Source organism: Lagenorhynchus albirostris, chromosome 17 (assembly GCF_949774975.1).
Source record: "Lagenorhynchus albirostris chromosome 17, mLagAlb1.1, whole genome shotgun sequence".
Classification (NCBI taxonomy): domain Eukaryota; kingdom Metazoa; phylum Chordata; class Mammalia; order Artiodactyla; family Delphinidae; genus Lagenorhynchus; species Lagenorhynchus albirostris.
In genome coordinates, this window is record NC_083111.1 from 35,165,512 (window position 1) to 35,193,346 (window position 27,835).

A 27,835-nucleotide genomic window follows, 5' to 3' on the forward strand; every position below is an offset into this window, starting at 1 on the left:
GAGATGGCAATTTGAAAACAGTGAGTCACCAAAAGTAAAAGTTTAAATTACAAGCTGTTTTGGGGGTCTTCAAGAGAGATTTTATAGATTGAACAACAGCAGCAAGGATAAAATATAACGTTGTCATGTAGACTGCAGCCTGAAAAGAAAGCATTGCAGAAAAGCCACATCATCCTGAATTTATATTTCCGTGCATTTGAACAGATTGGAGAGCAGTAAAGTTGTTTTAAGAGCGAGTGATTTAAGTCAGCCAGCTTGTGAATAATACGAGATATTTTTGCATTTACATTAACTTATGTCCATAAATAACGAACTTTAACAATGAACAAAATCCATAATCCTGATAATGCTAAGAAAACTGGAAAGATACCTTTACCTTGAAAAGACAGGATAAAGAAGACAGCATAGAAATTTAGGGAGATTGCAGTTTTGGAAAAATTATATTAACATTTATTAGCTGCTACAGCTTTGAAATGTGATGATTTAAAGAAAGAAGTAGACTGTTGATTTCTAAAAGGTAATGTGTTGGCTGAAAGGGAAGAGAATCTTGTTGAGACCTAAAGTGTTCTTTTAAGGATATATTTCAATGTCATTTCAAAAAATAAACGCATTTCCCATAACAAAACAGTGAGGTTAATGGAATAATGCAGGTGAAAGCTTTTTGGCCCAAAGGAGTTCCATCCTTTGGAACAAAGTTTTATTGTTGAACACACCATGACCCGGGCCTGTGAGTGCCAGCACAGTGGCTGTTTTTACAAGATCGGGTACAATATGCACAGTAGTTCTGGCCTTAGCACTAGGCAAGGATCATTCTTTTTGTATCTTCCTGATTGCTTCCTCTACAGAAATGGGATAATCCCTCCTCTTCTAAACTGGAAAGTAGTTTCTTCCCTCAATAAAACTAGTTTCTTCTCCAGGTTGAGCTTTTCCAACTCTTAGAGGTCTAAAATGAAGGATATGAAACATACTATATTTGCATCTATTTTTATTTAAGAGTTATCTAAGGAGATTTATCTAATTAAATAGGAATTTCCTAAGAGACGCCAAAATAATCAACAAGTTTTCTTTAGAGATCATATATATTATATAACAAGATCCACCTAAGAGTTAAAATATAAGTAGGTATACAATTTAACTATTTGAAGATAATTTTTCTTCTTACCACTGAAGCAATAGGCAGGTAGTAGTACAATTTGGGGAAAACAATATTTCTGGCTTTTGTTTGTTTTATTTTAATTTGTGATATTCATGAGATCTTTTGTGAAGCCTTTGGGTATATAGTAAAATTCATGGTTTTTTAACTTTGTATTGACTCGTATTTTTGTAGATTTTAAATTTTTCTTCTGGCTTTAATTTATACTATCTCCTTTTACTTTTTCATTTAGAAATAATGTATTTTTCTCAGGATTGCAATCTCAGTGCAGTCCTCTACTTTTCTATTTGTTGGACGTTCTCTTAGACGTCTACATTTTTGTCTAGTTAGTACATTTCTAGTTTTTTATACAATTGATAAGAACTCTTTAATCTTATGAATTCTTTATATTTACTCTTTGGAGACAAGACTTATAGGGATTTCCTTGGGCTTAAACTAGAAAGAAAAACGAATTTGCATATGAAATGTTGAAGGCTTTGTTACAAAGTGGGTTAACATTATATGTATGTTTGAAATAAACTACTTCAACCAGAGCACCTAGCTGTTAACCTCCAGATTAATATCTATCATAAAATATGTGCATGCTTCCAACACATGGCATTGCCTCCTATTACTGCATGTCTAGGAGAAATGGTTTTGTCTTGTAGCAAACGGCATTAGCTCTTTGCACATTTTTTTTTTTTTTAATGACAGCTATCCAAAAATCAAGCTGAACCCTTGTATATGAGGACAGAAATGGACAATTTTTAGACAGGTCTAATATCCAGTTGTACCTTTCAGTCACTCAGAGAGAAGGCTTAGACCCCTGAAGCCCAAAGTCACAGGTTTTTTAGGATTATGGTGGTATATACCTCCAGTTTATAGAAAAAAACTGCGTTGTAGAAAATCCAAGTTAAATTAGGACTAAAATCCAAGTTAAATCTAGAACTAAAGTTTTACTGCCCCCAATACTTGTAAACTCTAGGTTACTGCTCTGTTGTCCATTTCATCAGTTGCAGAATATTCAAGTTAGTCTTTTAATGCTAACAAGAACATAAAAATGCATTATGTCTAAAAGCAGAACATGATTGCCAAGCCAGATCTGCGCATTACCTGAGAGTTTGGGGGGCCACCCAAGCGGCATCTACTTGTTTGCTAGTGACCTTCAGATAGACTTGCTCAAGAATTGTTACAATGTAATAACATACACCCTTATGTACTCTTGAGTTTATTGAAAACACACAGCAAATGTGCACACATACACACCAGCACACCAGCACGCACCTACTCTAGAGCCTAGAATTTTAAGAGTCAGAACTTTTTATTTGCTTCTGGATTAAGATGGACCCTGTATTTCCTCAGCATGCTAATTAGAAACTATAAACAATTCAAAACCAGCTTCTTAAAATTCTGTTTTACAAAAATTGATGTTAAATATTATCCTCAGAGAGTTCTACTCTGACTTTTCAAATTGTTTTTTTCTCCCTTCATGGGATAAACAGTTAGGGTTTCTTTTTGTTTGTTTTTTTATCTCTCATGTAAAAAATTCTATCTTAAAAGCTGATTTATTATTTCTTCCTTAGCATGGATGACATGGGAACAAATTTCATCAGTCTTGTTTTTATTTAAGTTGAAAGGTTATATATTTCTACTATCTACTGCAATAATGCTAAATATTTTTATAGTACTTGTAAATCTTATGACATTTTTTTAGTTTGTATTTAAGGCATTTACTCAAAAGGGACCATATGCCTCAGTTCATGTCACTCTATCATCAGTGTGTATGGTCACTCTATTTTCTAATACTTTTTTTTTTTTTTTTCTAATACTTTTAAGATTGGTTTTGGCCCCGACGTTCCTCTGCCAGATTTATTTCCTTTATTTTCCCCTATATAGCACCATTTGGGCCATTTAATATGTAATTTCCCAACTCACCTTTCATAGTTATTTTAAACATGTGTATCTATTTGAAATACCCAATTGTTTTGTATTTTCTAATTTTTGCAAAAGTAGTATCGACTAAAAATCACATCCTATTCTTTTATTTTTCTACACAAAATTATTGTTTTAAAATTTGTCTGTGTTGCTCCATAGAAATTATTGCTTCTGGCCACTGTCTAATATTCCACCATATGTTAATACCATATTTTGCTTATCCGTTACCCTGGTGATACACACTTAGGCTATTTTCAACACTTTATGTCCACCATAGGCATTAATACACTCTTTCCACATGTCCCCTTGAGTAACAGTGCAGAGTAACACTGCAGCTGTGGAATGGCTGAGGTAGAAGTCATATATATGCCTTATTTCACAGATTCCTCCCCAGAATAGCTGTACCATTTTCCCCTCACCAGCAATACTTGGAATTTCTCTCTTGCCATATCCTTTGTCACCACACGCTGTTAATCTGCTTTTTTAAAAATTAATTAGTTTATTTTTGGCTGCATTGGGTCTTCGTTGCTACACTCAGGCTCTCTCTAGTTGCAGCGAGCGGGGTCTACTCTTTGTTGCGGTGCGCAGGCTTCTCATTGCAGTGGCTTCTCTTGTTGCGGAGCATAGGCTCTAGGCGCGCGGGCTCAGTAGCTGTGGCTCCCAGGCTCTAGAGCGCAGGCTCAGTAGTTGTGGTGCGCAGGCGGAGTTGCTCCACAGCATAATTTGCATTTTAACTTCTGGAAATTTGGCATGTGTGGATTCATATGAAGTAAGGTGTTTTAATTCTGCATTGCTCTGATTCTAGAAAAGTTAGGTCTTCATATACTTTCTTGCTATTCATGTTTTCCATTCTATGAATTGCCTATCATGACCTTCGCTCATTTTTCTTTTGATTATTGTGTGTCTTTAGAGATGTAGAAGTTTTTGTATTCAGATGTTGAGTCCTTTGTTGGGTTTTAGATAATGTATATGTCTTCTACCCATCAACTGTTTTTCAGTCTGACTTTGGTATCCTTTATTGTACATAAAATTCTAATTTTTTATTAAAGTATAATTGATTTACAATATTATGTTAATTTCAGGTGTACAACATGGTGATTCAATATTTTTATAGATTATGCTCCATTGAAAGTTATTATAAAATATTGGCTATATTCCCCATGCCCTACAATATATCCTTGTATCTCATTTATTTTATACATAGTTGTCTGCACTTCCTAATTCCCAGTGTGTATCTTGCCCCTTTCGCTTCCCTCTCCCCACTGGTAACCACTAAATTGTTTTCTATATCTGTGAATCTCTTTCTGTTTTGTTGTATTCATTCGTCTTATTTTTTAGATTCTACTTATAAGTGATATCATTACAGTATTTGTCTTTGTCTGACTTATTTCACTAAGCATAATACCCTCCAGGTCCATCTATGTTGTTGTAAATGGCACAATTTAATCATTTTTTATGGCTGAGCAGTGTTCCATTGTGTACATATGGCACGTATTCTTTGTTCATTCATCTGTTGATGGACACTTAGGTTGCTTCCACATCTTGGCTATTGTAAACAATGCTGTTATAAACACTGGATGTGGGTGCATGCATCTTTTCAAATCAGTGTTTCTGTTTTCTTCAGATATATACCCAGGAGTGGAATTACTGGATTATATGGTTGTTCTGTTTTGTTTTTGTTTTTATTAACATCTTTATTGGAGTATAGTTGCTTTACAATGGTGTGTTAGTTTCTGCTTTATAACAAAGTGAGTCAGCTATACATATACATATGTCCCCATATCTTCTTCCTCGTGTATCTCCCTTGCACCCTCCCTATCCCACCCCTCTAGTGGCTACATCAGTTAACATTCCCACCAACAGTGTACCAGGGTTCCCTTTTCTCCACATCCTCGCCAAGGCTTGTTAGTTTTGTTCTTTTTTATGATAGCCATTCTGACATGTGTGAGGTGATCTCTCATTGTTGTTTTGATTTGCATTTCCCTGATGGCTAGTGATGTTGAGCATCTTTTCATGTGCCTGTTGGCCATCTGTATGTTTTCTTTGGAAAAATGTCTATTCAGCTCTTCTGCCTATTCTTTTAAATCAGATTTTTTATATTAATAAATTTATAATTTTAATATAGTTAAATTCATCACTTTTGCTTCATACAATGTATGCTTCTTTATTTTTCAAAGATCTGTTTCATCTCTTACCCTGAAATCACAAATATATTACCTTGCAATTTCTTTTATTCTCTCTAGATTTTATTTTTCACATTTAAATATTAAAACTATTGTATTTTAGTTTTGTACATTAGGTGGAATTATATAACATAATGGTTAATAGAATGATTTCTGTGGGGTTTAAGTTCCAGCTCCACCATGTACTTCTTAGGCTAGTCATTTTATCTCTCATACTTCAGTTTTTCCATCTGTAAAATGAGGATAATAGTTTATGCCTTGTGGATTTTTTTGTGAAGATTAGGTGAGCTATATAGGACTGGGTACAACATAAGTGATATCACTAGGTTAAGATCCAGTCTCATCTCTCTTTTTAAAATGAGACTGTTTCCCCAAAAGCTGTAATTCAGCTTCCTCCATTGGACTATGATTCCATCTCTTTCATGTGCCAACTTTCTATCTGTATATAGCTCTATTTCTAGGCCACCTGTTTGATTTGTTTTCTTATTTGCTGTTTCTTCCAAGGGCATCACACAGTTCTTATCTATCATGACTTCCCAATATATCTTAATGTGTAGGGCACATTCTCCATTTTGAGCTTATTTTTCAAAACTACCTTAGCTGTATGGAGAACTTTATTCTTCCAGATACATTTTATTTTACTTTATTTTATTTTAATTTTTTTATAGGAGATAGAGCAATCTGCTCTTTTTTTTTCTTTTTCTTTTTTTGGCTGCATTGGGTCTTCATTGCTGCGTGTGAGCTTTTGTCTAGTTGCAGCGAGGGGTGGGGCAGGAGGCTACTCTTTGTTGTGGTGCACAGGCTTCTCATTGCAGTGGCTTCCCTTGTTGCAGAGCACAGGCTCCAGGCTCGTGGGCTTCAGCAGTTGTGGCTCGTGGGCTCTAGAGTGCAGGCTCAGCAGTTGTGGTGCACCAGCTTAGTTGCTCCGTGGCATGTGGGATCTTCCTGGACCAGGGATTGAACCCATGTTCCCTCCATTGGCAGGCGGATTCTCAACCACTGCGCCACCAGGGAAGTCCCCCAGATACATTTTAGAATCACTTTTTTATGCTGTCCCTCAAAAAAAAAAAAAAGGGCTTGGCCTTTTATTACAGTTGCATTTAATTTTATATATTAATATAAGGATATTTATATTATTATAGTAAGTCATCTCATCCATACCTGTGATATAAATTTCTTTTACTCATGTGTCCTCTAATAAAGTTTTCATTATGAAGATTTTCTGCATAATTTATTAGGTGAAACCCCATACTCTCTATAGGTTTTGTTACTATGGTAAATTCATCTTGTATTGTATCTAGATATTGATGCTATGGAGGAACACAATTGATTTTGGTGTATTAATTTTTTTCAGATTATCCCTAGAATTATCTAGTCTATTTTAAAGCACTAGAGTCCCCTATCAGGAAAACTCACCCCATGTTTAATTACTTTGATTTCTTCTGTGCCTCTTCTCTCAACACAGTGAAGCCATTCACGGAAGAAAAACCAGCTTTTTCCAACTTTGCATCACCATATAGTCTTTGCAAAGCTATTATTTATAGAATAAAATTTGGCTACACTTTGTAAAAATTAGCTTTTTGAGCCTTACAAATCTTAACAGTTAACCTATTGCCTCCACTGGAATTTGGAAAAAAAATTATTTTGAAAAGGAATAGCTGAGAATTGACATTTTTTTTGTGTGATTTTCTCTTCCCCTAAGATAGAAGTGAGTAGGAATGAGAAACACATACATAAAGAAAAAAAATTATCTTGCTGCCTTTGCATGGTTATAATTTATAGGAGGCCCTTTTCAACAATAATCTATTATCAGAATCAATAAAATACAATCTCCACGAAGGCCAGGCCAGGATATTTGTCTCTTTTTCAGCAGATTGCAATACAAACCACATTCATGGATATGCTTCTTGATGATCTTTGTAATACTGGAACAGTTGCCCATTTCCTCATGCCTCTTCACCTTAACTTCAACCTGGTTTTTCACTGATGACCTCACAGTTCCTTCTCTATCACTTGGTTGTGGGCCTCTTTTCCAACTCCAACTCCAACTCGCATTTCACTCTGGCACCAAAGGAAGACTCACACCTTCCTGCTTTTTAGTGATACCTCAAGGTCATTTCCATATTGTGATCACCCTGAAGAATAGCCAGACAATTGTTATTTCAGAGCCATCTGACAGTTTGTAGCTCTAAAAATTAACTAAGGACCAAATTTGTCAAAAATATCCTAGTTTAAGATTTTGGTAATACAGCAACAGTAATCCCGAAGTCACTTATGACAATCAGTGTGGGAAGCACCCTCCTTCAGGAAGATCCTTTGCCATACAATACACTTTCCCTGTCAGGTAATAAGGAAGCACGGCCGAGGAAAGTAACCTTTTGTGGAAAGAAATACTTGGCTTCGAGAAGGCTTGCAGTTCATATCTTTTTTTTAAATTAGATTCCCCATTAATTACTTTATCCACAAAGAGATAATTATCAGAGTTATGTAAGCAATTAAGGAGATGCTACTCCACATTCTTTCAGCTTGTTGACCTTTCTCACTTTATTTCATGTGGCCATCTGAAACATCAGTGATTTACATGCCTTTTTTTTTTTGACAGATTTCTCTGTGTGTGTGTCCCCACGATGAAAACATCATTAAAGTAAAATATAATGAATAGACTCTTAAGAAGCAGAGTCTACTGAAAGTCCTGGAAAATATGAAAGCACTAATATTCATGGACAACTCTACACTCTGAAAGTTACTCCAAATGTTGTTGATGTGTCTTTTGTCTAGGAGTTTTTCACATTTTCTACCATGATCATTTGTTAGTTTTATAATTACATAATAAAGGCATTACATCATACAATCTTTTGTTATCCATTGCAGTTTTAAAACTATTCCTTTCCTTGTCCTCAGCAGATATGTCATAGATTATTAGTACACAAGCAAAGACTTTCAACGTAACAGTACTTTATAGTGAGAAGAACTATACTGAGCTATCTCTATCCTAAGACAATGCACTAGGAAAGCACTAGGAATTCTTAAGCACTAGGAATACAGAGACGATCAAGGGGCAAGTTCCTTGCCTTCGAGTATACATGATCATTATAGCAAATGCTTAAATAGCACTTAGTATGTAACTCACCACAGCAGTCTTATTATCCTCCTTTTTAAATAGGTGAGCAGAGGAAGCCACAGGGAAGTCATAGGGTAAAGCCAGAATTTGAACCTAGGTAGACTAGTACACTCTCCATGGCTTTAAATACTACATTAAAATATATATATATATAAAACTCCAAGTATTCCAAAGTTACAAAACACTTATCTACCAAAACTCAAAAAGAAGCACACAAACTTGTACAGAAAATAAACATGTAAAAGTTCATAAATAAACCACAATATAACCTGCTCCACATGATATACTGACTGCAGTGTCCTGGGCCTCTCCCATCCTTAGGTAGCCGGAAATTACAACAAAATAATACTTTTCACCTTTGGAAGCCACACCATCTCTCATACCAACCAACCAATTACTTCCTTAGAATAGGAAATTAACCTGAATATCATAAAAATATATATATATATATAGCATTACTGATGTAGAATCTTTGTTTAAAGACAATAATTTCAATAGCAGAGGGAACATTACCATTGCAGGCTTCAGATAACATGTATATTTCTCAGATTTCTTGCTAAATCATATAATGCCATATTGTGTCTGAAGCTATTTTTTCAATAGTCCATTTTCTTAAATGGACTAGCAATGCCGTAAATACTGAGGAACATTTTGGCTCCCAAATCCTAAAGCCATTCTGATTATGCCTGGGTGATCATGGGGACATCATCGGAACTACCAGAGGACTGGCTGAAATACCAGTGTTCTGGCCAGCTTACAAATTAGAAATTATACAGAATCCAATTTTATTTTTTTGTTAAGTAATTCCTATGAGGCTGTGGGGATGTCAGTGTAAAGTCCTTTCATGTGTAATCTTTATCCATTAGATAGGGAACAATGCCAATCCCCGTCATAAATACTTTCACAACCTGACGCTGAAAATCCACTGTAGGGCCTAGGACCTGCAAATAGGATGTGAATCACACACATCCACTCATTCAGACAATCCACAAATATTCATTTTTAAGTCTACTATATGCCAATAATGTACCGGCCTCTCAGATGCTAGACCATGCTAAATGCTGAAACAGACATACTCAGTTCGGGCCCTCCTGGAACTTGTTACCTACAGAAGTGCCTTCATTGTAAATGGTCAGGTCTCAGCCAATGCTATTATCATTAGCAGGTGACCAAAGGATAGAGCTTGCTTTCTAAACAAGCTCCACACTCTTTGCTTTCAACATATTTGCTTTCCTTCAAGGCACATAATCCAGTAGTCAGTTTCTCCCAGTTAGTGGAGTTTGGGGAAAAGGTACCCAGTGAACAATTCCTTGTGGCCTCACTCTTTCCTCACACTCTCCTCTGTGCTTTTGAGCTAAAGAGACCTGGATTAAAGTCACTTGCTCTAACCTTATTATTTTAAAATACGGCTGCTCCTGCTTTGAGGATTTCCACTGGACCAACACAGCAGCAAAGCAGCACTGAATCAGAAGCAGGTAAATTTCAAAATGACAGCTCTAAACATATCCACTCTCCTTTTGTTCTCCTCCTATCCGTTTGCTCTGAACACCTCTGCCCTGAGGCCTTGCCTTTACCCTTCTCTGATTACTGCTCCAAAAGGGTTTCCAAGAGCAGGGAGTATTTATGGTTTCATTTGCTCCCAAGTCCTTGGTGGAAAAGGATGCTTGCTTCCTGATTCTTACTAATTCCACAGTCACATCATCAACACAAAAATCATCATTAAAAAAAAAAATTTCCTCAGCTTCATATTTCTTCTGGGCCAACACTGAAAGAATATTTTCAAAGAAACACTGTCCTCTCCTCTTTGCTCTTCTGAGTTTCACGTTCTTACCTCCAGTCTCATTTTCAACCCTTATTACGGGATGCATCACAAAAACAGAAGAAAGTTCTTTGTGCTGTCCTGTACCAGCTAATTATTCTAATTTGTTCTGTCTCTACCGAACAGAATGCGAAATCAACACAAAGGCTGATTATGCGACCTCTTCCAAGGGAATGGTCTGCGAGTTGTCTATTTACTAATGAAGCTCAGTGTGTATTAAGGGTTGACTGAAGCAATCATCAGGAATTTTCATCCCTTAAATTAGTCTTTTCTACCAGATGCACATCTTTCATTTCGGATAATATAACTTTTAAGTTCAGGATACAACTGGACAAAAGAAAAGAAAAAAAGGTAACCAACACAACATTTGCAGTAATAACACAGTAAGAGCTCTCATCCTTCCCTGAGGAATTCAGCCTACTTTATGGACGCAATTTAGTACAAACTCATAAGAAAGCTAACAAAGCCCCAAACCACTTCACAAGAGCGTAGAGAGGTAAAGGTCAGAAATTATTACTGCCAGACCCAGCAGACAATGGCACCTACCGGAAAGAGCACAGGACAGGAAAACCTGGAAGCCTGTGTTCCAGTTTCGGTTATTCCTTTAAGCACTAGTACGATCTGAGTGAACTCAGCCTGCCCTGCTTTTTCCGTTTATAAAAACCTACATCATCCTCTCAGTAGAATGAAATGCCACATCTGAAAAGTTGCAGATCTCTTTAGGAAAGAAAAAAGCTCATGCTTTCCAACCAAAATGGAATAATTCAGTCAATGGAGACTTAATAAAAATCTGCCATAAAGCAATTGTTTACTTGAAATCTATCTTCTGTGGTATATTTATTGGGGTAAGGAGTGTAAGCAAATCATAATTAGAGTTACCGATTATTCCAGAAATCAAGGTCATTGAGTTCAGATTCCAACTTTGACCCTGACCCAGGGTTACAGAGATGTAAGATGTCCCAATACCTCATATCCAGCATACATGGGAGAAACAAGGTATGCAGACAGATCCTCTTATAAATATCCCATATGTAGTGGTTTTAATACAGGGTCTCAGATTCATTGCCATTCTTCGCATCCAGATGTGGGCATTTTCCCTTGAATTTAGGCAGGCTTTCCATGGCCTCAAACAATAGAGCAGGGGTCAGTAAATTATGGCTGGTGGGCCAAGTCTAGGCCTCTACCAGCTTTTATAAATGAAGCTTTATTGGAACACAGCCATGTTCCTTAGTATATGTATTGTTTGTGTCTGTTTTCACATCACAGCAGCAGAGCTAAGTAGTTGCAAAAGAGACTGTATGGCTTGTAAAGCCTAAAATATTGACTGTCTGACACTTTATGGAAAAAGGTCTCCAACGCCTGCAATAGTATATAATGAAAGTGATGCTATGTAACATCTAAGACTAGGTCATAAAAGGTCATGCAGCTTTTGCATGATTCTCGTGGAATGCTTCAACCCTGGACACTCATTCTCTTGGAATACTCTATCTTGAATCCTAACTACCACGTTATGAGAAGTCCAAGCCACCTGGGCAGCCATCTATAGGCACTCCAGTCAACAGTCCTCGTTGGGCCCAGTCTTCAAGGGCCAGACATGTGAATTAAAATTATCTAGATGATTCCAGCCCTAGCCATCTGAATCCTCATGAGCTGAGGTTCCAGACATCAGTCATGGAGTAGAGACAAGCCATCTCCTCTGTGTACTGTTTGAATTGCTGACTCACAAAATCTGGGCACATATTAAAATTTTTGTTTATTTCACCACTAAGTTTGGACTTCTTTATTATGTAGCAATAGATAACTATAGCACTGTGTCTGTACACAGGATATCTACATTTCACAGAGCACAGATTTTTAGATGTGAATGTTGACTGCTCAATTTCTAAGAAGAACGTATACACACACATAGGTACAAAATGTTTATGCATATGTAAATATTAGACCTATATAAACTAATCTATATTATCCATAAAATGAGGGGGCCTTGATAATGGCTAACATTATTTTTCGGTATTTATTGTGTTCCAAGAACTGATAAATTGTTGCATTGTATGAATTTTCTCTTTCACCCTCATAGCAACTCCCTGAGAGAAGTAATGGTATCTCTATTTTATAGATGAGAAAACTGAGGCAAAAACAGATAACATGCTCACGAGTACTCAACAAGTAAATTTTAGAGTCAAGATTTGAACCCAGGTTCTCAAGTTTTAGATCCCTTACTCATACTCACCAAGCTATATACTGAGGAAGGGGATGAAAGCGGACGCCATTACCTCATGCTCAAGAAGTTAGACAGAAACTTAGCAGGTATGGTTGAAAGAAGACAGGACTTGGAGTCGTAAGTCCAGAGCCTGAGTTATGAGATGAATTCTCCTCTCATCTAGATATAGGTTTGTTTTTAGAAAATGAAGAAGATCACTGCATATTTTGATTGTTAATTTCTGTACTTAATGATTACCAAAGAATGGAATTTTACCAGGGAGCTATTTTGCAATGACATAAATTATTGATTCAAACTCAAACCTTTATTATAAATTATTGATTCAAAATCAAATCTTTATTATAAAGTCTCCCTTGCATCAGAAGTTTTTCCCACTCTTCATTTCTTTGAAACCCTTTCCTGTCCACTCTTGGCCAAAGCTTGAAGCCTAATTTAACACTTGGAAATAAAATAATGAAATAGTCATAACACAGCAATTCCAATGCCTACTGAAATGGAAGCTCTAAATAATTTTTCAGATAATTTAGGAAATTAAAAATATTTACATCATAGATGCAAAGACAGAAGTTACTTGTGTAATAAATGGTGAGACAAAAAGTTTCTGGTCAAGTAGATTTGTTTATACATGATCACTAATCTGAGTTCTACCCCTGTGCTAAAACCCAGTGACAGGTTGCATACAGCTTCTAAAGGGATAGTTCAGTGCATTGGGTCAAATTCATGCCATAAAATGTGGTATTAGTAGTAGTACTAGAAGACAGAGTGACTGTCTTCTTTGGGACATAGATGAAGACCCCAAGATAGACAATATCAAGGACAAATTATGTAGAATAAGATATTATCTCAGTCCTTGGACATGTCATCCAGGATAGAACAAGAAGTAGATTTATTATCAAGTACATGAAGCCAGAGACAGTAAGCAATGAGTGGTAGTTGGTTAAAATAGACAGGTTTTAGAAGCAGAGGCACGGATGTAGAAAACAAACTTAGGGTTACCAGGGGATTGTGGCAGGGAGGCTAAATTGGGAGATTGGGACTGAAATATACACACTACTATACATAAAATAGATAACTAATAAGAACCTGCTCTTCTTATTAGCCCAGGGAACTCCATTCAGTACTCTGTAATGGGCTATTTGGAAAAGACTCCAAAAAAAAAATAAAAGTGGGGCTTCCCTGGTGGCACAGTGGTTGAGAGTCCGCCTGCTGATGCAGGGGACACGGGTTCGTGCCCCGGTCCGCGAAGATCCCACATGCCGCGGAGCGGCTGGGCCCGTGAGCCATGGCTGCTGAGTCTGCGCGTCTGGAGCCTGTGCTCCACAACGGGAAAGGCCACAACAGTGAGAGGCCCGCGTACTGAAAAAAGAAAAAAAAAAAGTGGATATATGTACATGTATAACTGATTCACTTTGCTGTACACCTGAAACTAACACAACACTGTAAATCAACTATACTCCAATAAAAATTTAAAAAAAAATAGGTTTTAAGAACCATAGTCAGGGAGCAGTGTGGATTGGAAAGACCTGGCAAGAAAAATTTCTGCATCCTCAGACAATGCTCCCCAAGCTGGCTATTGCAAGGGTGAGCATTTAAGAGATCTTTGACCTAAGGAGGACATGAGATTAACAATCTATCCCAATGTGCATGAATTATTCTCCTCGGTGCTATCAGAAATCAGATGGCATCCTAGAGCAGGGGTCAGCAGATCTTTTTTGTAAAGGGGCAGATAGTAAATATTTTGGATTTTCTGTACCATACGTCTCCATTGCAACTGCCCATCTGCTGCTGTAGCACAGAAACAGCCATGCACAATACGTTAATGAATGGATGCGGCTGTGTTCAAGCAAAACGTTATGTACAAAACCAGGAGTCAAGCGAGATCTGATCAGTGGGCCAGAGTGTGCGGACGCCAGTTCTGGGTCAGTGTTCACAGCTGAATGAGTCATGAGGCCTTAAGTTCCAGTTCTCATTGTACTACTTTCTACCTGGGTGAACTTGGGTTCGTCCTTTTATTTATATGGGCCACTGTATTAGTCAAGGTTCTCCAGAAAAACAGAACCAACAGCATGTGTATACAATGTGCCCATATATACTGACAGATATAGATCTAGATATCGATATTGATACCTAGATCTATATCCATATCTAAAGATCGAGAAAGAGAGAGAGATTTTAAACAATTGGTTCACACAATAATAGAGGCTTGGTAAATTCAAAATCTGCAGGTTAGGCTGTCTAGAGACTCTCGGAAGAGTTGCAGTTCAATTTCTGTAAGTCTTCTAGCAGAATTCCTTTTTGCGACAGGGAGGTCAGTCTTTATTAAGAGCTTCAACTGATTGGATGAGGCCCATGCATATTATGGAGGATAATCTGCTTTACTCAAAGTCCACCACAAATTTAATTATGAATTTCATCCAAAAACACCATCACAGGGACTACCCTGGTGGCACAGTGGTTAAGAATCCGCCTGCCCATGCAGGGGACACGGGTTTGAGCCCTGGTCTGGGAAGATCTCACATGCCGTGGAGCAACTAAGCCCAGGCACCACAGCTACTGAGCACGTGCACCTAGCGCCCATGCTCTGCAACAAGAGAAGCCACCGCAATGAGAAGCCCGCACACCCCAACAAAGAGTAGCCCTCGCTTGCTGCAAATAGAGAAAGCCCACGTGCAGCAACGAAGACCCAATGCAGCCAAAAATATAAATAAATAAAACATAAAAATTTTAAAAAACACAAAAACACCATCACAGAAATATCCAGAATAATATTTGACCAAATAACTGGGCATGGTGGCCCAGACAAATTGACATGGAAAATTCACCACCTAAGCCACAGTTTTGTCACCTTTTACTGAGAAATATGACTTATCTGAGCTATTTTGATACCTAGAAGGTACCTTCTAGAGGTAACACCCTCAGTATTTTACATGGTAGGCAGTAGAGGGAATGAGCCCATTTGCCCAGTCATATGACACCTAAAGGATAAAATTCTGTCTTCTCTCTCCAACCCACAAGGATGAATGCCAAAAATACATCACTTATATCTGCTTTAGCTAACATAGGATAGGTCTGGAACAGACGTATGCTCCCAGTAAGTCTCATGAAATGCTGTTTCATTAAGGAGAGACTTTACTTGCTAAGATTAGAAGCAAAAGAGGGTGGTGGATGAAAAACTGCCCAAGGATATAAGCTCATGCAAGGAAGCAGGAGAGAGAATGGGTATCCGAAGATGTGCGCTCTGAGCCAACACTAATTCCACAGCATCAGGTTATAATTCAGGGAGCCCAACCGCTGGGGTTTTTTTCCCCTTCTTCTTTTCCCCCAAAGAGGGACAAGCATACTGACAAAGGAAGAGTATCAGTCACCACAGATAAATTGCTTTTTAGAGGTGATCTCGCAAATGATTTGGCTCAGTGTAGACTATGATTTGGCTCCCCAAACCATAAGCTAGAGCATTTCATTCCAGGTCCCTCTTCAAATATCCATGATAGGTAAAACTCTGGCATCAAGTAGGTCTTGAAATCTCCCCAGGTGATTATAATATGCAACCAGGGCTGAGAATCTGGAGATGTAGAGCAAATTTAAATTGAACTTTAGTTAAACAGTAAAACAAGCTCTGACTCTACTGGCTGGAGCTAGACAAGGGATATGGATTTAGTGGGATGAGAAGATAAAGGACACCAGGGAGTAAATCAAATGCTTTACACCTGTGCTTAGCTAATTGTTACTCAGATAATTCAGACAATCTTACAGCACCTGAACCCTGAAATGCCTTAGTTCTGTTTAAAAAAAAGTAACTCTTCAAGTAACTGAACTCTGAGAATCATGCCAATCGTAAAGAAAAAGAAGAAATCTTATTTTTTGAATTAATTGATTTCATATATACTGTTTCACTTTCATGATATTAACTAGTTATCTTCCTTTCCATTTTATGTTTGAGGAAAGTAAGGCTTTAAAGTCTCAGTAATTTTCTCAAGGTCACTTGTTAAGGGTGTGGTAGGCAGCATAATGGCTCCTAAAAATGCCCTCACCCTAATCCCTAGAACCCAATAATATGTAACCTTACATGGTAAAGAGGACTTTGCAGATATGACTGAAGTTATAGGCCTTGAGATAGAAAGATTATCCTGGATTACCTCATGGAACAAATCTAATTGCATGAGTCCTTAAAAGCAGAAAACCATTCCCAACTGTAGAAAGAGAAAGAGAGAGATGTCCTAATAGAAGCAGAATCAGAGAGATGCAACATTTTGGGTTTTGTAGGTGGAGAAAGGGGACTCTGAGTCAAGGACTACAAGTGACCGCTGGAAGCGGACAAAGTCCAGGGAACAGAAACACCCCTAAGAGCCTCCAGAAAAGAATGTAGCTCTGCCAACACTTTTTTTTCTTTTTTAACCATCTTTATTGGAGTATAATTGCTTTACAATGGCGTGTTAGTTTCTGCTTCATAACAAAGTGAATCAGCTATACATACACATATATCCCCATATCTCCTCCCTCTTGCATCTCCCTACCACCCTCCCTTCCCTATCCCACACATCTAGGTGGACACAAAGCACAGAGCTGATCTCCCTGTGCTTTGTGGCTGCTTCCCACTAGCTAGCTTTTTTACATTTGGTAGTGTATATATGTCCATGCCACTCTCTCACTTCATCCCAGATTACCCTTCCCCATCCCTGTGTCCTCAAGTCCACTCTCTATGGCTGCATCTTTATTCCTGCCCTGCCCCTAGGTTCTTCATAACCATTTTTTCTTTTTTTTTTAGATTCCATATATATGTGTTAGCATATGGTATTTGTTTTTCTCTTTCTGACTTACTTCACTCTGTATGACAGTCTCTAGGTCAATCCACCTCACTACAAATAACTCAATTTCATTTCTTTTTATGGCTGAGTAATATTCCATTGTATATATGTGCCACATCTTTATCCATTCATCTGTCGATCCTGCCAACACTTTTACTCAATTGAGACCAATGTCAGACTTGTAAGGTAATAAATTTACGTTGTTTTGAGTCACTAAATTTGGGATAATTTGTATGAAAGCAATAAAAAAAATACAGAGGTCCTACAAGAGCCAGGCTATATATTTATACTTAAGTATTTCTGAAATGAATTTAACCTTGTGATTGACAGCAGCAGCAGCAGCAGCAGCTTCCAAGGGATCCCACCACACACCTGAGGCAAAAGGAGCCTAATACAAAGCAGTGACAGCAGCAGGTCACTGCCCCACACTTGCGGTAGAGGGGGACTTGATCTACTGTAGCAGCAGCATAGCCTGAATGGGAACCCATCCTCCTGTGGCACTAGTCCCATCAACATTAGTCTAATCTGCTAGCATCTGCTGTGCCAGCAGGCCCAACATATACAAACCCTCCAACTCAGTAGCATCAAGTGAGCCAGGCTCAGTGTTTCCTGAAACTCATATCCAGCTGCACTGGAAATCCAAGATATCACCTACTGTTATGAAAACATAAACAATAACAGAAGACTGGGAACTTCAGAAAGAAAAGGGGAACAATGGAATGGGTGAAAACAAATGGGGTAAATATAAGAGACTATCATTAGCCTCATGAGTTTCTTAAATTCTATATGATGGTCAAAGCAAAAATGATGACACCATCTGATGGGGTTCTCAATGTAGAGAAAGGAAATACTACAGAAAATCATACTTTAAAACTGGGGAATATTAAGAGACCTAAATGGAAGTAAAATTTTGAAACTTCACTTGAAGTAATGAAACACTGATTCCAGTAGGCTATGATAAGTTACATATGTATACTGTAATGCCAAAAGCAACCACTAAGAAAACTATACAAACAGTATACACAAATGATTATAAATGAATTAAATTAAAATGGACTTATTAAAAAATGTTTAAGTAACCCACAAGAAGGAAAAATAAGGGAAACACAGGATTGAGAAACTAAGGTAAAAGACAAAACAAAAAATAACATGGTAGACCAAATCTTTGACATGGCAATAATTACATTAATGGTAAATGATCTAAATAACCAAGTCAAAGACAGAGATTGGAAGAGTAGATTAAAAAAATCGCAAGCGTGATCCAACTATATACTGTCTATAAGAAGCTTACTTCCAACATCATGATATAGGTAGTTCAAAGTAAAAGGATGAAAATGATATATCATGTGAACATTAATCAGAAAAAGCAGGAATGGCTATATTAATATCAGATAAAGTAGACTTCAGAGCAAAGGAAATTATTAGGGGCAAAGAGGGTCATTACATAAAGATAACAGGACTAATCCACCTAGATGACCTAGTGATACTAAATGTGTGTGCACCAAACAACAGAACTTCAAAATGCATGAAGCAAACACTGAAAAAGGTAAAAGGAGAAAGTTTTAAATCCACAATTATTATTTGAGACTTCAACACAGCAATTTATACAACTACCAGAGAGAAAAATCAGCAAGGATATGGAAGAACTGAAAACATCATCAATCAACAGGATATAACTGACATTTAAAGAACACACTCAGTAAGAGCAGAATACATATTCAAGTGTCCATGGAACATTCACTCATATACCATATACTGGGCGATAAAAAAACATTAGCAGATTTAAAAGAATTAAAATCATAGAGAGTATGTTCTCTAGCCATAATGGAATCAGACTAGAAATCAATAAGAGAAAGACAACAGGAAAATCTTCAATCACATGAAAACTAAACATCACACTTCCAAATAACTCATGGGTAAAAAAGACAGCATCAAGGAAAAAATTTTTAAATGCATAGAATAAAAGAAAATGGAGATATAACAGATCAAAGTTTGCGGAATGAAGTGAAAGCAATGCTGAAAGGGAAGTTTATAGCACTAAATTGGGAAAGAAAATATTTCAAAGCAATAATCTAATTTTCTATATTAAAATAGTAAAAAAGGAAGAGGAAAAAACACTAAACAAGCAGAAAGAAGGAAATAATAAAGATGAAACAGAAATCCATGAAACTGAAAACAGGAAAATAGGGGGGAAAATCAATGAAACAAAAGGCTGGTTCTTTGAAATAAGCAATCTAACCAATAAAGATCTAGAAAGACTGATAAAGATTAAACAGAGAGATGGCACAAATCACAGATATCAGAAATGCAACCAGGGATACCATGACATATCCTGCACGTTAATGAGGGACAAGTTACTATGAACAAGTCTACACTATAAATTCAAAAATGTAGATGAAATGGGCCAATGTTTCTACACCCAAAACTACCAAAACTCAGCCAAGATGAAATAGATAATCTCAATTTTCCTGTAACCATTAGAAATACTGGTTTTTCATTTAAAAACTCCCAAAAGAAATGTTCAGGCTTAGATGTTTCACTTTTACCCAAGACTTAAAGAATTAACACCAATTTTACATGATTTGATAAGAAATAGAAGTAGAGGGAACAGTTTCTAATTAATTTTATGAAGCCAGTATTACCTTGATACCAAAACCAGACAGGGATAGTATAGAAAGAAGAAACCTACAGACCAATATTTTTTATGAAATTGGCTGAAAAACCCTCAGCCAAATATTAGCAAATTAAATCCAGAAATATATGAAAAGAATAATACACCATGACCAAGTGGGATTTATTCCAGTTATGCAAAGTTGGTTAAATATTTGAAAATTAAACAGTGTAATCCACCATATCCAATAGATTAAGGGGGAAAAGTCATGTGATCCTATCCATTAATGCAGAGAAAGCATTTGACAAAATCCAATCCCATTCATGATTTTAAAAAAAGAAGAAAAAAAACTCCAAGCAAACTAGGAATAGAAAAGGAGCATACTGAAACTCATAAAGATGATCTACAAACAACCTATACCGACATGATATTTAACTGTGAAAGACTGGATGCTTTCTCTGTAAGATCAGAAACAAGGCACCGATATCTGCTCTCACCACTTTTATTAAATGTATCACTGGAGGTTCTAGTAAGAAAATAAAGCAAAAATAAATAAATACATAAATTTAAAAGTTAAATTTTTAAAAAGTTTATTTAAAAGATAAAAGGACTATTCCTACTACGTTGCATAGGAAGGAACATATCCTACTGAATGTTGAATAGTAATATATCCTATTATACTGAATAAGGAAAAGTAAAACTGTCTGTATCTGAAGATGAGATGATAATCTAAATGGAGAAAATACCAAGGAATCCACAAAAAGCTTGAGAAATAATATTAGTTTGTAAATGATTTAGAGTACAAGATCACCACAATTTTATCAAATTATATATTAATAACAAATGTGTAGAAGCTTAAATAAAAATATGTGATGCCATTTACAACTGACCTAAATAAATACTTAAATATAAGCCCAATAAGACATTTATAGGAGGACCTCTAGACTGAAAATTACAAAATGCTGATGAAGAAAAAATTTTAAGTCGCAAACAAATAGGGAGACATACCTTGTTCATGGATTAGAAAACACAACCTGATAAAGATGTCAATTCTCCCCAAGTTAAGAGGCTTAACACAATTACTCTTAAAATGCCCTCAAGGTTTTTGTGGATATAGACAAGCTTATTCTAAGATTTATATGGTAAGAAGAGGCTGAAGAATAGCTAAAACAACTTGTAAAGGAAGATGAAAATGGGAGGAATTAATCTACCCAATTTCAAGAGTTTGCAGTAATGATGGAGGGTAGATACATAGATCAATGGAATGGAATAGAGAACCCAGAAATAGACTGACATCAATACATATAACTTGTTTTTGACAGCAGTGCAAAAGCTATCAAGGAAGAATAGACTTTTCAAAAAATGGTACTGAAACAGTTGGACATCCCTCGACAAAAACAAACAAACAAAAAATGAACCTTAACCTCCACACCTTACACAAAAATTAAATCAAAGTGGATCATAATCTTAAATGTAAAAGCAGGGCATTTTTAGAAAAAAAATAGGAGAAAATGTTTGGCATCTAGAACTAGGGGAATAATTCTTAGACTTGACACCAAAAGTATGATCAATAAAGGCAAAAACTGATAAATTGGATCTCATCAAAATGAGTTAAAAATGCTTCATAGAAGATCCTTTTAAGTGGATGAAAACTCAAATTACACAGTAGGAAAACATATTTGAAAATCCCATATGAGACAAATGACTTGTATCTATAATATACAAAGAACTCTCCAAACAACTTAAAAAAATCCAACTAGAAAATAGGCAGAAGACAGGAACAGACATTTCATGGAAGAGAATATACACACGGCAAAGGAGCACATGAAAAGATGCTCAGCATCATTAGCCATTAGGGAAATGCCAATTAAGACCATAATGAGATGTCAGAGAGTAACTAAAATTAAAGTATAGTGACAACATCAAATGCTGGCGAGTACATAGAAAAATTATATCACATCACTGGTGGGAAAATAAAATGGTTTAGCCACTCTGATCAACAGCTTGACAGTCTCTTTTAATCCTAAAAGTAGATTCACCCTACAACGCAGTAATTGTACTCTTGAGCATTTATCCAAAAGAAACAAAAACTTAATTAAGTTCCCACAGAAACTTACACATAAATGTTCATAGCAGTTTTATTTATAATAGCCCAAAACTGGCAACTACCCAAATGTCTTGCAGTGGATGAATGTTGAAACAAATTGTGATAAAATCTTATGATATCAATGGTGAAAAACTGAAAGCATTTCCACTAAGATCAGGAACAAGACAAGGTTGCCCACTCTCACCACTCTTATTCAACATAGTTTTGGAAGTTTTAGCCACAGCAATCAGAGAAGAAAAGGAAATAAAAGGAATCCAAATCGGAAAAGAAGAAGTAAAGCTGTCACTGTTTGCAGATGACATGATCCTATACATAGAGAACCCTAAAGATGCTACCAGAAAACTACTAGAGCTAATCAATGAATTTGGTAAAGTGGCAGGATACAAAATTAATGCACAGAAATCTCTGGCATTCCTATATACTAATGATGAAAAATCTGAAAGTGAAATCAAGAAAACACTCCCATTTACCATTGCAACAAAAAGAATAAAATATCTAGGAATAAACCTACCTAAGGAGACAAAAGATCTGTATGCAGAAAATTATAAGACACTGATGAAAGAAATTAAAGACGATACAAATAGATGGAGAGATATACCATGTTCTTGGATTGGAAGAATCAACATTGTGAAAATGACTCTACTACCGAAAGCAATCTATAGATTCAATGCAATCCCTATCAAACTACCACTGGCATTTTTCACAGAACTAGAACAAAAAATTTTGCAATTTGTATGGAAACACAAGAGACCCCGAATAGCCAAAGCAATTTTGAGAACGAAAGAAGGAACTGGAGGAATCAGGCTCCCAGACTTCAGACTATACTACAAAGCTACAGTTATCAAGACGGTATGGTACTGGCACAAAAACAGAAAGATAGATCAATGGAACAGGATAGAAAGCCCAGAGATAAACCCACGCACATATGGTCACCTTATCTTTGACAAAGGAGGCAGAAATGTACAGTGGAGAAAGGACAGCCTATTCAATAAGTGGTGCTGGGAAAACTGGACAGCTACATGTAAAGGTATGAAATTAGATCACTCCCTAACACCATACACAAAAATAAGCTCAAAATGGATTAAAGACCTAAATGTAAGGCCAGAAACTATCAAACTCTTAGAGGAAAACATAGGCAGAACACTCTATGACATAAATCACAGCAAGGTCCTTTTTGACCCACCTCCTAGAGAAATGGAAATAAAAACAAGAGTAAACAAATGGGACCTAATGAAACTTAAAAGCTTTTGCGCAGCAAAGGAAACCATAAAGAAGACCAAAAGACAACCCTCAGAATGGGAGAAAATATTTGCAAATGAAGCAACTGACAAAGGATTGATCTCCAAAATTTATAAGCAGCTCATGCAGCTTAATAACAAAAAAACAAACAACCCAATCCAAAAATGGGCAGAAGACCTAAATAGACATTTCTCCAAAGAAGATATACAGAGTGCCAACAAACACATGAAAGAATGCTCAACATCACTAATCATGAGAGAAATGCAAATCAAAACTACAATGAGATATCATCTCACACCAGTCAGAATGGCCATCATCAAAAAATCTAGAAACAATAAATGCTGGAGAGGGTGTGGAGAAAAGGGAACCCTCTTACACTGTTGGTGGGAATGTAAATTGATACAGCCACTGTGGAGAACAGTATGGAGGTTCCTTAAAAAGCTACAAATAGAACTACCATATGACCCAGCAATCCCACTACTGGGCATATACCCTGAGAAAACCATAATTCAAAAAGAGTCATGTACCAAAATGTTCATTGCAGCTCTATTTACAATAGCCCGGAGATGGAAACAACCTAAGTGTCCATCATCGGATGAATGGATAAAGAAGATGTGGCACATATATACAATGGAATATTACTCAGCCATAAAAAGAGACGAAATTGAGCTATTTGTAATGAGGTGGATAGACATAGAGTCTGTCATACAGAGTGAAGTAAGTCAGAAAGAGAGAGACAAATACCGTATGCTAACACATATATATGGAATTTAAAAAAAAAATGTCATGAAAAACCTAGGGGTGAAACAGGAATAAAGACACAGACTTACTAGGGAATGGACTTGAGGTTATGGGGAGGGGGAAGGGTAAACGGTGACAAAGCGATAAAGAGGCATGGACATATATACACTACCAAACGTAAGGTAAATAGCTAGTGGGAAGCAGCCGCATAGCACAGGGAGATCAGCTCGGTGCTTTGTGACCGCCTGGAGGGGTGGGATAGGGAGGGTGGGAGGGAGGGAGACGCAAGCGGGAAGAGATATGGGAATATATGTATGTATATAACTGATTCATTTTGTTGTGAAGCTGAAGCTAACATACCATTGTAAAGCAATTATACTCCAATAAAGATGTTAAAAAAAAAATCTTATGATAGAATACTACCGAGCAACAGAAAGGAACAAATTATTAATATACGCAAAAATTGAAATGAACTTCAAGGGAATGATGCCGAGGGAAAAATTTTGAAAAGCCGATCTCCAAAGATTAAGTAATTCATGATTATGTTTACATATTATTCTTAAAATAACAAAACCGTGGAGATGGAGAACAGATTAGAAGTTGCCAAGGGTTAGAGATGGGGGTAGAAGGAACAGCGGGGGAACTCTGTGAGGTTTTTGTGGTTCCAGTACAAATAATACAGCAATCTTGGTTTTAATCCCTAAAGATTTCTAAAAGCAATTCCTAATAAGAGGTGTCCAGATATTTAGCAATGGCAGATTAGAGGTATAGCTCCCCAACATAACAACTTCAAAAGAGAACATACTAATTCAATGCATATGTTAATTTCAAAAAAAAAGGCCAGTCACAATACTTAAATGGTATATATCTTAACTATATTATTCTAAGTATCCAGCTATACCAGATGGACTAGCAAGATTTTCTGTACATTCAACCTTATTTAAGACAGTAAATCTTATAATAAGACAGTTAGAAAAAGAAAAAAAAAAAAACAAACCTCAACTACAGTTGGATATTCTCATAGGAAGATGAGGTGAAATATGCAGCAGCGGTTCAAAAGCTTAAGCAGTGGCACCTAAATTTGGTTGTGCATTAGAATCATCTGAAGCACTTTTTAAAAACCCTCACACTGACGGTTGGTCATCGTAGACCAATAAAATCATTTTAAATCTCCTCAGACGATACCAATGTCTAGCCAGAACTGAGAACCAGCGGACTAAGCAGAAGGGGATGTTTCTACAAAGATCTCTTAACAATAAGTCCTTTCACCCAATCAGATTTACCTCCCCGCAAAGGGCTAAAGAACGCTAGTGTTGTCCATACTTGCTTAGCTTTAATTAGCACTTGTGACTTGCCCAAAACCTAGATCATGTTTCCCCTAAATTTCATGTTATTCCCTACGTTTTTCAAATCCAGGGCTAAGGGGTTTGCCAGGATGAGATTTTAAGTGCTCACACAGGGGAAGTCCCTGGCAAACCAGAACAGCGGTCCCTCTACATTGAAATGTAAAGCATCCTAAATAACCCTGCCACTGCTCCCAGATCCTAGTCTGTGCCAACCAGTGGAGAAAAGGCATTCTCCATTACTACCACGGCAAATGCTGCTGTACTTGCCTTGGCTGGTCCCTATCTTTTCCAGGCACCACTCCCCTTCACCTGCTGGTGGACGCTTTGGCCAGCTGACAATGCAGATATTTTCAAACTTTAAGGTGAATAAAAATCATCTGGACGGCCTGTTATAACAGAGATCACTGAGCCCCACCAGAGTTGCTGATTGCATAGGGCTGGGACAGGGCCCTAAAACTTGAATATCTGACACATTATCAGGGGACGCTGGTAAAACTGGTCAGGTTGTTACCGAATGCAGGTTCGTGTGTCTGAAGCACAGTGAGGCCAAACAAACCTGAAGGTTGGAGTCTGGAGCAGAGAAAGGTTTATTGCAGGATCGAGCAAGGAGAGGGGTGGCCCGAGTTCCAAAACACCCTGAAATCTCCAAAGGATTTCAGCAAAGCATTTTTAAAGGCCAGGTGAGGGAGGGACGTCCCAGGGAATGTGATCAGCTCGTGCACAGTCCTCTGATTGGTTGATGTGGAGGCCACAGGGCAGGTAACATTATCCATCCTTAGGTGCCAGAAGGTCTGGGGGCTACGTGCTCATGATCATCAAGGAGTTAATTTCTTCCATTGGGTGGTGGTTTTTAGCATCTGAAAACTCAAGAAATATGCCTGAGATACTATTATCTGAGTACTTCAGAGAGGAACTACAGCAGAGGATATGGGGGATGGGTCTGTCCTAGGAAGGCCCCATAGGGTACTGCTTGGTTACAAGGTGACCATACTTTGAGAACCACTGCTCTAGTGGCTTGGAATGTTCAGAAAGTAATGGAAGAATCCCTTCCCAGGTCTAGATTCTAGTATCGCCAGCTATTTTGGTGGGGGGAAGGGTAAGTTTTGTCCTTGCTTGGACTTCTGGTTCATTTATATCAAAGCCTATTTGAGGCAGTGCGCTCGGCAGTCCTGCAGTTCTGTCTTTTGCTTCAACAGTGTTTGGAATGGACAGACCCAGGGACGCTCCTTGCTCCAGCCCCCGACCACCCTCCAACCTTTCTTCCTGTCGCAACCTTTGGAATCAGCCACTCAGCTATCCTCAGCCTCCAGGACAGGCCAACACCGTTTTTTGAGCTTAGCTCCTTATCACTGATCAACCACGAGTTCCCAGGTGCGTCAGAATTATTCCATTGAGGTGGAGGCCGCCGTCCACCGCCTGTTCAACATGCATCTGGGGACACTTACCTCTCTCTGAGCTTCTATTTCGACAGCAACGATGGGACTCTGGACAGTGTGGGCCACATTTTTCGCCAACTGGCTGAGGAGAAGTGTGAGGGCGCCCAGCGTCTCTTGAAAATGCAAAACCAGTGCTGTGGCCGCGTCCTCTTCCAGGATGCGCGGAAGCCTTCTCAAGATGAGTGGGGTAAAACCCAGGACGCTGTGGAAGCCGCCATTCTTAGGGAGAAGAGCCTGCACCAGGCACTATCAGATCTGCGCGCCCTGGGTTCCGCCCGCGCAGACTCCCACCTCTGTGACTTCCTGGAGAGCCGCTTCCTGGAGGAGCAGGTGAAACTCATCAAGAAGATGGGCGACCACCTGACCAACCTCCGCAGGCTGGCTGGTCCGCAGGCTGTGCTGGGCGAGTATCTCTTTGAAAGGCTCACCCTCGAGCACAAACAGGAGTCTCTGAAGTCCAGCGGCCTCTGAGGAGCCCCTCTGGCATCAGAGCTTCTGCCTGAAGCCCTGCTCTGCAGCTACTAGGCAGCTTTGTAACCGCCCTGGAGCCCTCTCCCAAGCCTTGGACCAAATGGAAACAATAACGCTTTTTGCGGAAGGAAAAAAAAAAGCCTATTTGAAACACGAACAGAATAAAGAGGAGAAAAAGAAATATATATATATATACATATATATATATGTATATATATATATATTCATGGTTTTTTTCCTTTTTTTAAAAATTTATTTTACTGAAGTATAGTTGATATACAATGTTGTGTTAGTTTATGCTGTACAACAAAGTGATTCAGTTATACGTATATATAATTTTTCATATTCTTTTCCATTATGGTTAATTACAGGACATTGACTATAGTTCCCTGTACTATACAGTAGGACCTTGTTGTTTATCCATCATATATATAATAGGTTACCTCTGCTAATCCCAAACTCCCAATCCATCACTCCCCCACCTCCCCCTTCCCCTCGGGAACCACAAGTTTGTGTGCTATGTCTGTGAGTCTGTTTCTGTTTCATGGATAAGTTCATTTGTATCATATTCTAGATTCCACATATAAGTGATATCATATGGTATTTGTCTTTCTCCTTCTCACTTACTTCATTTAGTATAATAGTCTCTAGGTCCAGCCATGTTGCTG

At 37.6% G+C, this 27,835-nt stretch overlaps 1 protein-coding gene, 1 long non-coding RNA gene and 1 pseudogene across 7 annotated transcripts in view; all 3 read left to right on the plus strand.

Annotated features, from left to right (window-relative positions):
* Nucleotides 1-27,835, plus strand: part of LOC132508361 (UDP-N-acetylglucosamine--peptide N-acetylglucosaminyltransferase 110 kDa subunit-like) — a 162,041-nt gene that overhangs the window by 38,281 nt on the left and 95,925 nt on the right. The window contains exon 4 of one of the 6 annotated variants that reach the window (XR_009536552.1): nt 7,853-9,029. The exons of the other annotated variants lie outside the window; for them this stretch is intronic. The gene's annotated coding sequence lies outside the window, so the exon portion shown is untranslated. Of the gene's footprint in view, nt 1-7,852; nt 9,030-27,835 lie in introns of those variants that run through there. 6 annotated transcript variants of the gene reach the window in all.
* LOC132507958 (ferritin light chain-like) lies at nt 715-27,277 on the plus strand (annotated as a pseudogene).
* LOC132508001 (uncharacterized) lies at nt 9,635-11,008 on the plus strand. The gene is made up of 2 exons (XR_009536376.1): nt 9,635-9,846; nt 10,317-11,008. It is a non-coding gene; the product is annotated as an uncharacterized LOC132508001 (long non-coding RNA).